Here is an 8,900-nt window from a genome sequence, read left to right as displayed (position 1 = left end):
CACCCATATGCATTTCATGACGGCAAATGTATTCCTTTTATTAAAACGTTACACCAGTTCACCACTCTGCCATTTCTACTAACTATATTTCTTCACTTGGCTACCGTACAAAACCTTATCAGCAAACGCCACGTTTCTACATTCATGTTACCTCGCCTTGTTCTCTATCTAGCCACATACAAACAATTACTACGTATGTACGTTCTGCAACTCCCCATTAAAACATTACATTTAAAATCATGACTCACTCATACTTATAACTACTAGTACTGAACATAACGAAAGCACATCAGCGCGATAAATTCCACGCGTTACTTAACCCTCCACTTTAACGACTGATGCTTTATACAGACTGTTATATATATCGTTCGATACGGAAACTGAGCTCACTCATGGTCACTTCATTTACTTCGCACTATAGTCTGCGATCATGTCAATCTTCACCTACATGCCCATTCTGCTAAAAACATATTGTTTCAACTACTCAATTTCTCCTAATTTATCTCACACTGTTCTTATTTCCTCATATGCAAAGCCTGCTGGGACATGCGTCTGCTCCTGTTCTCCACTATTAAGTTTTCCGATTCTAGCTTAGCAAAACAGGATTCCTACCTGCAGATAAGCCTATCAAAATGCCTTATAAACCTTACAAACACTAAAAGTGCATCTCCATGAAATAACAGACAACGGAGCAGGACAGAAGGGTACACAAGTTGCGACCTAGGGAGCTCTAATTCTACGGGCTTGCTGATTCTTTTGTCAATCGAGGCTCGTTGGATGGCCGTCAAATCCGTGAGTACATACACTGGCCATATTTCACCTGCGTTTCTGATGCGTTTACACTTACGCCACCGCACCCTTTGTCACAGCCACTGCATATATAGCAAACCGAAACTGCTAAACAGTACGCGCTCATTAGACTGTACAAATTCACACAAGGATAGCCATAATCCATAACCGTTTCTTACAGGGTCGCTTTGCATTTCTCACTCTCATAATAAAACGCTTTACAAAAAGAAATGATATCTCATAAGAAACACGTTTTCAACGTACAAAAATGCCAAGTTACTCACACATACAAGACATACACCGTCTAGAACTCATTCATTCAGACTGCCAAAATCCAGGCCTGCGATTAAAAGTATTGATATCAAAATGACGCCAAGTTACGGTATACTACAAACAATATAGGTTATCTTGCCTCGCCGAAATTAAATAAGATGTATTCCAAAGCAATGCTACCCAATATTTCCTCAATTATTTTTTAAACCTCTGGCAGTTTATCACTTACCTTTGTACCATTTCAGGTCATTCACTGAAATTGAACTGCTTAAATTTCAATAAAACTGGAAAAGAAAAACCTTTAGAACCACTGCCTTTTTGCCCTTGATACCATGGGAAAATTCAAACAACTCAGCAAAGACCTCTTAAAAAAAAATGTGGACCTCCACAAGTCCAATTCCTCCTTACCAGCAAGTTCCGAACAACTGAAGGTACCACGAGCATCTGTACAAACAATTGTATGCAAATATAAAAATCTTGGGACCACACAGATACTGCATCGTTCAGGAAGGAGGCACAAATTAACTCCAGGGGCTGAACAAACTTTGGTCCGAAAGGTTCAACTGAACCTAAAGACAACAACAAAGGAACTGGCGAAGGAGTTGAAGGCATCAGGTACCAACATATCTTCATCCACCATTAAGAGAATCCGACATTGCCATGGCCTGAAATCCCATAGAGAATTTGTGGACTGAACTGAAAAAGCATGTCCAAGCAAGGAGGCCCACAAACGTCACTGAGTTACACCAGTTTTGTCAGGAGGAATGGGCCAGCAAAATATTGTGAGAAGCTTCTGGAAGGCTACCCCAAGAGTTTGATTCAAGTTAAGCAATTAAAAGGCAATGCCACCAAATACTAACAAAGTGTATGTAAACTTTTGACCCACTGAAAATGTATATAGTACATAAAAGCTGAAATAAATCTGTCTCTTAGCTATTATTTTGAAATTATGGAAAAAAGTAGAGACCCCAATTGACTTAACAAAGGAAATGTATGGTAACATGAAATGTGTGGAGTTGTGAAAAATGTTTGAATGTCTTTAGCCTAGGTGTATGTAAACTTTTAGCCTCAACTGTAGCTGTTGCTGTTGCCGTAGTGGTAGTGGTAGCTGTTTTGGTTTACAGTGTGCATCCGTCGAACCCCGTTCTTACTGAAGGCAGTGCAGATAAAGGTTAGAATTAATCACGTAACTGCCCACAGCTATGACTGCCAGCCGACTAAACAACTCCCCCATCTTTCCGCCTGCAGCCGGTACCACAACCACGCCACCCCCTCACATAAGGTATGGAATCTTTGTGCATTCAACTTTACAGAATTCCTCACATTTCTCATTTCAAGTGACTTGCATTCAAACATTCATTACATCATTTACACTAGTTGACATTTGTGACATTTCCTTTCTTTTTTCCCATTTTCCTTGCATTTGAACATCCATACAAGCAAATTGGGCCCTTTCCTTCCAGGAGTCACGGCCAAGCTTGAACCTGCGACCTTTCGTTCCCAAGTCCTGCTTGCGATCCTTGCGCGAAAACGCCATCTTCTCTGTTTCATTTGTTCCATTTGTTCCAACTTCGCGGCCAATCGGAGGCCGCCCTTGTTTCAACTTCTCAAGTTTACATGCTTTTTGCGCCCAATCAGAAGGCCCGCTTGTTTCAACTTCATCACGTGGTATCGGCGAATCGCAGCTCTCCCTTCCGCTGTTTCAAATAGCACTTCTGAACGTGCAGTGGATCACCGGAGTTCTGCGACAGGAGCGCGGTTTTAGTAAGTTTTTGAATTAATTTTACATTAAAAATATAGTTTAGAACTGGCTAGCCAGCTGGCTGTCACGCCGTTTTTCTCTCTTTTAAAAGCAGCGTTAACGTTTACATCATCTAAAACGGCAGCTAGCGATATTAGCTAAGGAGCACGGTTTTAGTAGGGTTTTGAATGAACCTTATATTAAAAATATGGAAACGTTCATATTTGCGTGTTCGAAATGTTTAGAACTTGCTAGCCAGCTGGCTGTCACGCCGTTTTTCTCACTTTTAAAAGCAATGTAAGCGTTTAAATCACCTAAAATGGCAGCTGGCAATATTAGCTAACGAATGAATGAATGAATAATCAATCATTCAATAACTTTGCAGTTATGTCAGCGCGTTACGTGTGCGTTTTTACCTATGAGATATGTCATAAGACAAATTTGGCATGTCCTGTGCTTCATTTTTCAGTATAAAACGCAGCATTCTCTTGCTTGCAATGTGGATATCTGCCTGGCTTGTTAACCAGAATTAGTCATGTTAAACGGTTTTCTGGCCAGTTAATTATTAGCTAATACGATTAATTTAATCATTTATGTCCAAAGGTTTAAAGGATGTGGCGTGACAGTCCAGCAGACAAACGTTTTACATGAGTTACAACAGTGTAGCTGTGTTTTTGCATAGGTCTGTCAAAGAGTAATGGCATCTCAGTAGCTCCTTTAAAAATACAGGTGTTTAAATTGCATGAAAGGAACTTAAAATGTAAGCACTACAATGGAGTGTGAGTACATGTGTGTCTGGACATGCCGAGGGACCCCTACAAATCAAAGGACAGGAGCAGGAATCGAGCGGGTTCCATAAAATATCGCTTTCTGTGGCAGGTGCTCTTGTTGCAATTTTGCAGAAAATGCAACTGATTGATAACCTCTTTCGGCTATGTCAAGTGGCTTCGTAGACAGCCAGCCCAGCCTGGGACTCGGACGGACGCCGCAGTCCAGTACATCAGGCGCAGAGACCAGGAGCACATTGCTGCAATCAGAATTAAACAGCATCTCATTTGAATGCACGATTGACACAAATACACACGTTTGTCTTAAAAGAACTTTATTTTTCCTACGTCTTCGCAAAGCCGATCCTGCCGAAGTCCCGAGTAGAGGTCCCGCAGCCCCTGCTTCCAGCTCCGATGAAGAGGAAGGCGGGCCCCAGCCACAGCGGTCCTTTCGGGCCACCGAGGCCTGCCTCGCAAAGTTCTGAGGTGAGATGGTGTATCTTTATAGTTTGTTTTTAACGCTGGGTTAAAAGAAGTTGACGCAAAACTCATTGTAACACATTTTCTTTATTCTGCAGCTGCCGATTCCTGAGAGTTGGCGTGCGGCCTTCTCGAGGGAACAGCGGGAGCGGATTGGTCGGGTGCTGTTTACCAGGGACTGCTCGGGGAAGACGGTACTCGCCACAGACCAGTCTCGGTCAATCTACAACCTGCAGCCCCCCTCTGAGTGAAAAGGCAAACGTTCTTGTTTCTTCTTTTTTTTATTGAATTGTCTTATTGAATACAACTTGACGCATTACATGTCATACCTCTGCAAGCGTGGACGTTCGTGATTTAGACGCCAGTGGCTGCATCTCTGCAAAAGTCACGTCTACCGCAAAATCAAGAAATGTGTGTATTTCCACGCAAGCAAACTGGGCCCTTTCCTTCCAGAGGTCAAGGCCAGGCTCGAACCTGCGACCTTGCGGTTCCCAATTCCTGCTGGCAATCCACCCTGCGCCCCCGCGGGCCCCTCCTTTCTCAACAGAGAAGAATGAGCAGTGGCTTTTTTTGCAGGGGCCATGCTAATCTTCTCTGTATCATTCCAATTTTAGTATATGTGCTGCCCGAAGCGAGCACAAAGCACCCACCTGAGGGCCCGCCACTTATTGGGGCGCGACCTGCAGGGGGTCATCAGTCACGGGGGCAGTCAAGCGAGTGCATCGAGCGCACGGATGAATAAAACCGCTTAAGCGGGCCGTACGTGCGCAGTGAAACTTCTTAAGCGGGCAGCGGAAAATAAAACAAAGCAAACGCCCGCCCTCAGACCGATCAAACGCAACCTTTCACGTTCCCGTTCGCGTCCATGCTCCTCCGGGACAGGTGAACGGCTACCTGGAAGGCATGCGGGGGACAGCCCCCATCCCGCACAGAGAACTGTGGTCTCTTCGTCTCCGCCTCTTTTCTGAAGCGGTTGCCGTCAGCTGACGTGACCGGGGTCGCTGGATAGAATCCTCACAAACTGAACAATTAAAAAATAACAATGATTAAAAAGTATGTGTATGAAATGGCTAGGGTTGGGAAACCTGACAGAAAGAGGTAAGATTTGAAAAAGGGAGGGAAAGCAAACACAGGAGGACGCCATTTTTAAATGCCAGTACTTTCCTGCAATACCTGTAATTGCCGCAGGAGGTCAGGCGTCTCTTTCCTTTCGCTGCGCCCAAGGCTCTCCGGTTAAAAAACGGGCAACAAGGATACTGTCGACAGGGCACTCCGGTGCACTCGCAGAACACAATTCACGACGAATGAAGATTCTACATTCTGCGAATTACTTTGTAGCCAGCTAGTTAGCTATTTTAGCCTGTATTATAATGGGACGTCAAAGAGCTTGCAACTTTTCGACATTTGAAAAGATGTTGCTGACTGAGTTGATGGAGGAGTTTGGGGCAATAATTGAGGATAAGAGGACTGACAGCAGTATGCTGGAGAAGAAGGAGGGGAACTGGGTCCGGTTAGCCGAGCGCTTCAATGGCTCGACTGGTATTAAGGAGACGAAGGACAAGTCGCAACTGAAAGCCTGCTGGAAAAACCTTAAGGCAAAAGCCAAAAAAGATGCGGCAGAAGAGGCGGGGTAAATTTCAAACCGGTGACTACGGACCCTCTGTCACAGAAGATTATTCATATGATCCCGCAGCAGATTTCCCCCCTCCCCAACCCCTATGACGATGACGGCGCACTAGATAGAAGTACAGCCACAGAAGCTGCAAGTAAGTAGCCTAACTGTGACGGTACGGGTGCTGGGACCCAGGCGCAGAGTGGAAAAAAAACACGAAACTCAAAAGGGAGAAAATTAACAAAGACTTTACTTACAGAAAGGAAGGCAAACAAACAGGGAACAGAAAGGACACGAAGGGCAAAAACACAAACTCAAAAATCTAAATAAGGCAAACAAACAGGGAACAGAAAGGACACGAAGGGCAAAAACACAAACTCAAAAAAATATCTAAATAAAACAGAAAACAAGAGGAACTCACAAACATGGGCAGGGCAGAACACAGGCAGGTAGAGGACAAGGGCAGGTCAAACAGAGCACAAGGGCAGGTCAAACAAAACAGGCAGGTATAATACGGTCAGGAAACAAACACAAACAGGTAAAAAACGCAGGCAGGTACAATGGGTCTGAGGAAACGCAAATCGGGAACAAACACAAGGAACCAGCACCCGAGTCAAGGGAACAGAGAACTTAAATAGACAAGGGTAACAAGACACAGGTGAACTCAAAAAACAATCAAACCCGAAGGAGGGGATAAGACACAGGTGGGAACAATGATGGGATAACGAGACAACCAATAATACAATTAACAGGGGGGAACAGGACACAAAACAGAAGTGCCGCCATCTGGCGGCCCAACAGGGAAAACGCAGACAGGAACACCGGAACATGACACTAACTACCACCTAGATAACGTTAGTTACATTTTATAATCGTTGTTTTGATTATGTACTGCATTGACTCACTGTGAACATGTAAATATTGGGTGTAATTATTATGAATAGCAGGTAACAATAATTGCTGTCACCCCCAGTATCACTCTGTCCAAGCCGTTAGTCGCAGCAATACAATAATGATGAGAGTAGGCTATAATTTTGCCTACAAAGCATTTGTTTGAGCCGATACATTACATAACATACAGTAGCAAACCTGTCCGTGGTTTTAAAGAAGAACACAGGCCAGTAAGCACAGAGCTCCCGTTGAATCCATATGGCTTTGCAATATTGTAGCTGGTTAATAACTGAACGTGCAGACGGTACGTCATAATGCAGTGCATATGTTCGGTGAATGGCGGGTAGATATGGTGCAAAAGCAATAATTGAGAAGTAGTAGACAATTATTAGTGAGGGTAAAAGCAGGTTAAAGAAACGTGTTCCTAGCTGGGCTTGAACCTACAACCCCATGTTCCCAAGACTGTAACCTTGCCCACTAGACCACAGGCAGACTAGCTGTTTAAAGTGGAAATGTTTCAGGGTAAAAAGGTATGGGTATTTTGCGTGTGTATGCAAGTTTTTGATTGGGTCGTGTAGGTGAAGATTTGGCTGGTGTCGGTAAAATGTCCAATGGGGAGACATGTTGTTAGTGGGATAGGTGGCAGGAAAAATAAGAATGAGAAGAAGAAGAAGAAGAAGAAGAAAGAGAAGAAGAAGAAGAAAGAGAAGAAGGAGAAGAAGAAGAAGAAGGAGAAAACGCAAAATCCCTAGTTTGAGGCTTTATTGTGTGGACATGTGAAGTTGTTTATGAAATCTGTCTGTTGAAAAGGGGTCAGAATGTACAGAATGTAATGTTTTTAAGGGCTGAGTGTCTGTGGCTGTTGTGGTTATTTCTGTGGGGAACCCTGAAAAGTGCCAAACTGTCGGTGCTGTATAGGTATGGGACATGCCCCCGCCAAGGTGTAACTTGGCGGGATGGCATACCTGCCATCCCAAAACAAGGCGTAACTTGGCGGGATGGCATACCTGCCATGCCAAAATGTGACTACTTTGATGAGTAAAAAATATTGAATAAATTGTGTTAAACAGAAGGAATGCATGATTTCTCTTTTTTTAATCTCCAATTGTTTATTTGTTCTATGCTTTAATTGCAGAGTACATTGAGGCAACTGCGTAAATTTCAATAAAACCTGGAAAAAGGTTGGTGTTCCAAAACTGTATAGATATGTGTGTGTGTGTGTGGACAACCCTTTAATTGGTGATTTTGGCTATTTCAGCCACACCCGTTGCTAGCTGGTGCATAACATCATGTATACAGCCAAGCAATCTCCTTTGACAAACATTGGCAGTAGAATGGGTTGTACTAAAGGGCTCAATGACTTTCAACCTGGCACTGTCATAGAATGCCACCTTTCCAACAAGTCAGTTAATCAAATTTCTGACCTGCTAGAACTGCCCAGTCAACTGTAAGTGCTGTTATTGTGAAGTGGAAACGTATAGGAGGAACAACAGCTCAGCCACGAAGCGGTAGGCCACACAAGCTCACAGAATGGGACAGCTGAGTGCTGAAGCACATAGTGCGCAAAAATCATCTCTCCTTGGTTGCAACACACTCTAGAGTTCCAAACTATCTCTGGAAACAACCTCAGCACAGGAACTGTTCGTCAAGAGCTTCATGAAATGGGATTCCGTGGCTGAGGAGTTATACACATGCCTTAGATCAGCATGCACAATGCCAAGCTTTCTCTGGAGTGATGAATCACGCTTCACTATCTGGCAGTCGGATGGACAAATTTAGCGGAATGCATAATGCCAACTGTATTGGCCTGAACAGTGCCAACTGTTGGAGGAGTTATAATAGTCTGGGGCTGTTTTTCATGGTTTGGGCTAGGCCCCTCAGCTCCAGTGAAGGGAAATCTTAATGCTACAGCATACAATGACATTCTAGAAACAAGGCTCCAGAGTGCGACCATTTTGGTCGCACATGCGACCAAAAATCTGTCAAGTGCGACTAAACATTTTCATTGGTCGCACCGTTGCGCCTGACATTTAGCAGGTCTGTCTCTGTGTGTCTATGTGTGTAGCGTTATTTTTTTCCCACCCGCTTTCTGCGAAGACCCGCCCCTACTCTGCCTCTGATTGGCTCTTACCGTGATATTCTTCTTAGCTGAATGTGGGTGGGTGGGGGGGGGGGGGGAAAGGAATGTGTGTATTAGTGATGCGCGGATCGCAGTTATATCGGTGGGCACCGCGGTTAATCGACTGATCGGGGGGGCCGAGTCATAAAAATGAACATTGTGATTAAAAGCGGATGGGTTGTGGGTGGGTGAAATAATACATCATTAATGAGGAAAATATTAATTACA

General features: G+C 44.0%; 1 long non-coding RNA gene and 1 pseudogene across 4 annotated transcripts; one reads left to right on the top strand and one right to left on the bottom strand.

Moving 5' to 3' along the window:
• The first annotated feature begins 2,587 nt into the window (after nucleotides 1-2,587).
• Nucleotides 2,588-4,464, top strand: LOC135254946 (uncharacterized). 4 transcript variants are annotated; one of them, XR_010330004.1, is made up of 4 exons: nucleotides 2,588-2,830; nucleotides 2,984-3,100; nucleotides 3,931-4,056; nucleotides 4,149-4,464. It is a non-coding gene; the product is annotated as an uncharacterized LOC135254946 (long non-coding RNA). The 4 variants fall into 4 exon arrangements; XR_010329996.1 differs by lacking the exon at nucleotides 2,984-3,100 and having other exon boundaries at nucleotides 2,602-2,826; XR_010329997.1 differs by lacking the exon at nucleotides 2,588-2,830 and having other exon boundaries at nucleotides 2,883-3,100.
• A 154-nt stretch (nucleotides 4,465-4,618) lies between these two features.
• On the bottom strand, nucleotides 4,619-4,689 carry LOC135242118 (U6 spliceosomal RNA; annotated as a pseudogene).
• Nucleotides 4,690-8,900: the final 4,211 nt, after the last annotated feature.

Source organism: Anguilla rostrata, chromosome 1 (genome assembly GCF_018555375.3).
Source record: "Anguilla rostrata isolate EN2019 chromosome 1, ASM1855537v3, whole genome shotgun sequence".
In the NCBI taxonomy this organism is placed as follows: Eukaryota; Metazoa; Chordata; class Actinopteri; order Anguilliformes; family Anguillidae; genus Anguilla; species Anguilla rostrata.
Note: the sequence above shows the minus strand (reverse complement) of the source record. Positions and strands in the feature narration are given on the sequence as shown.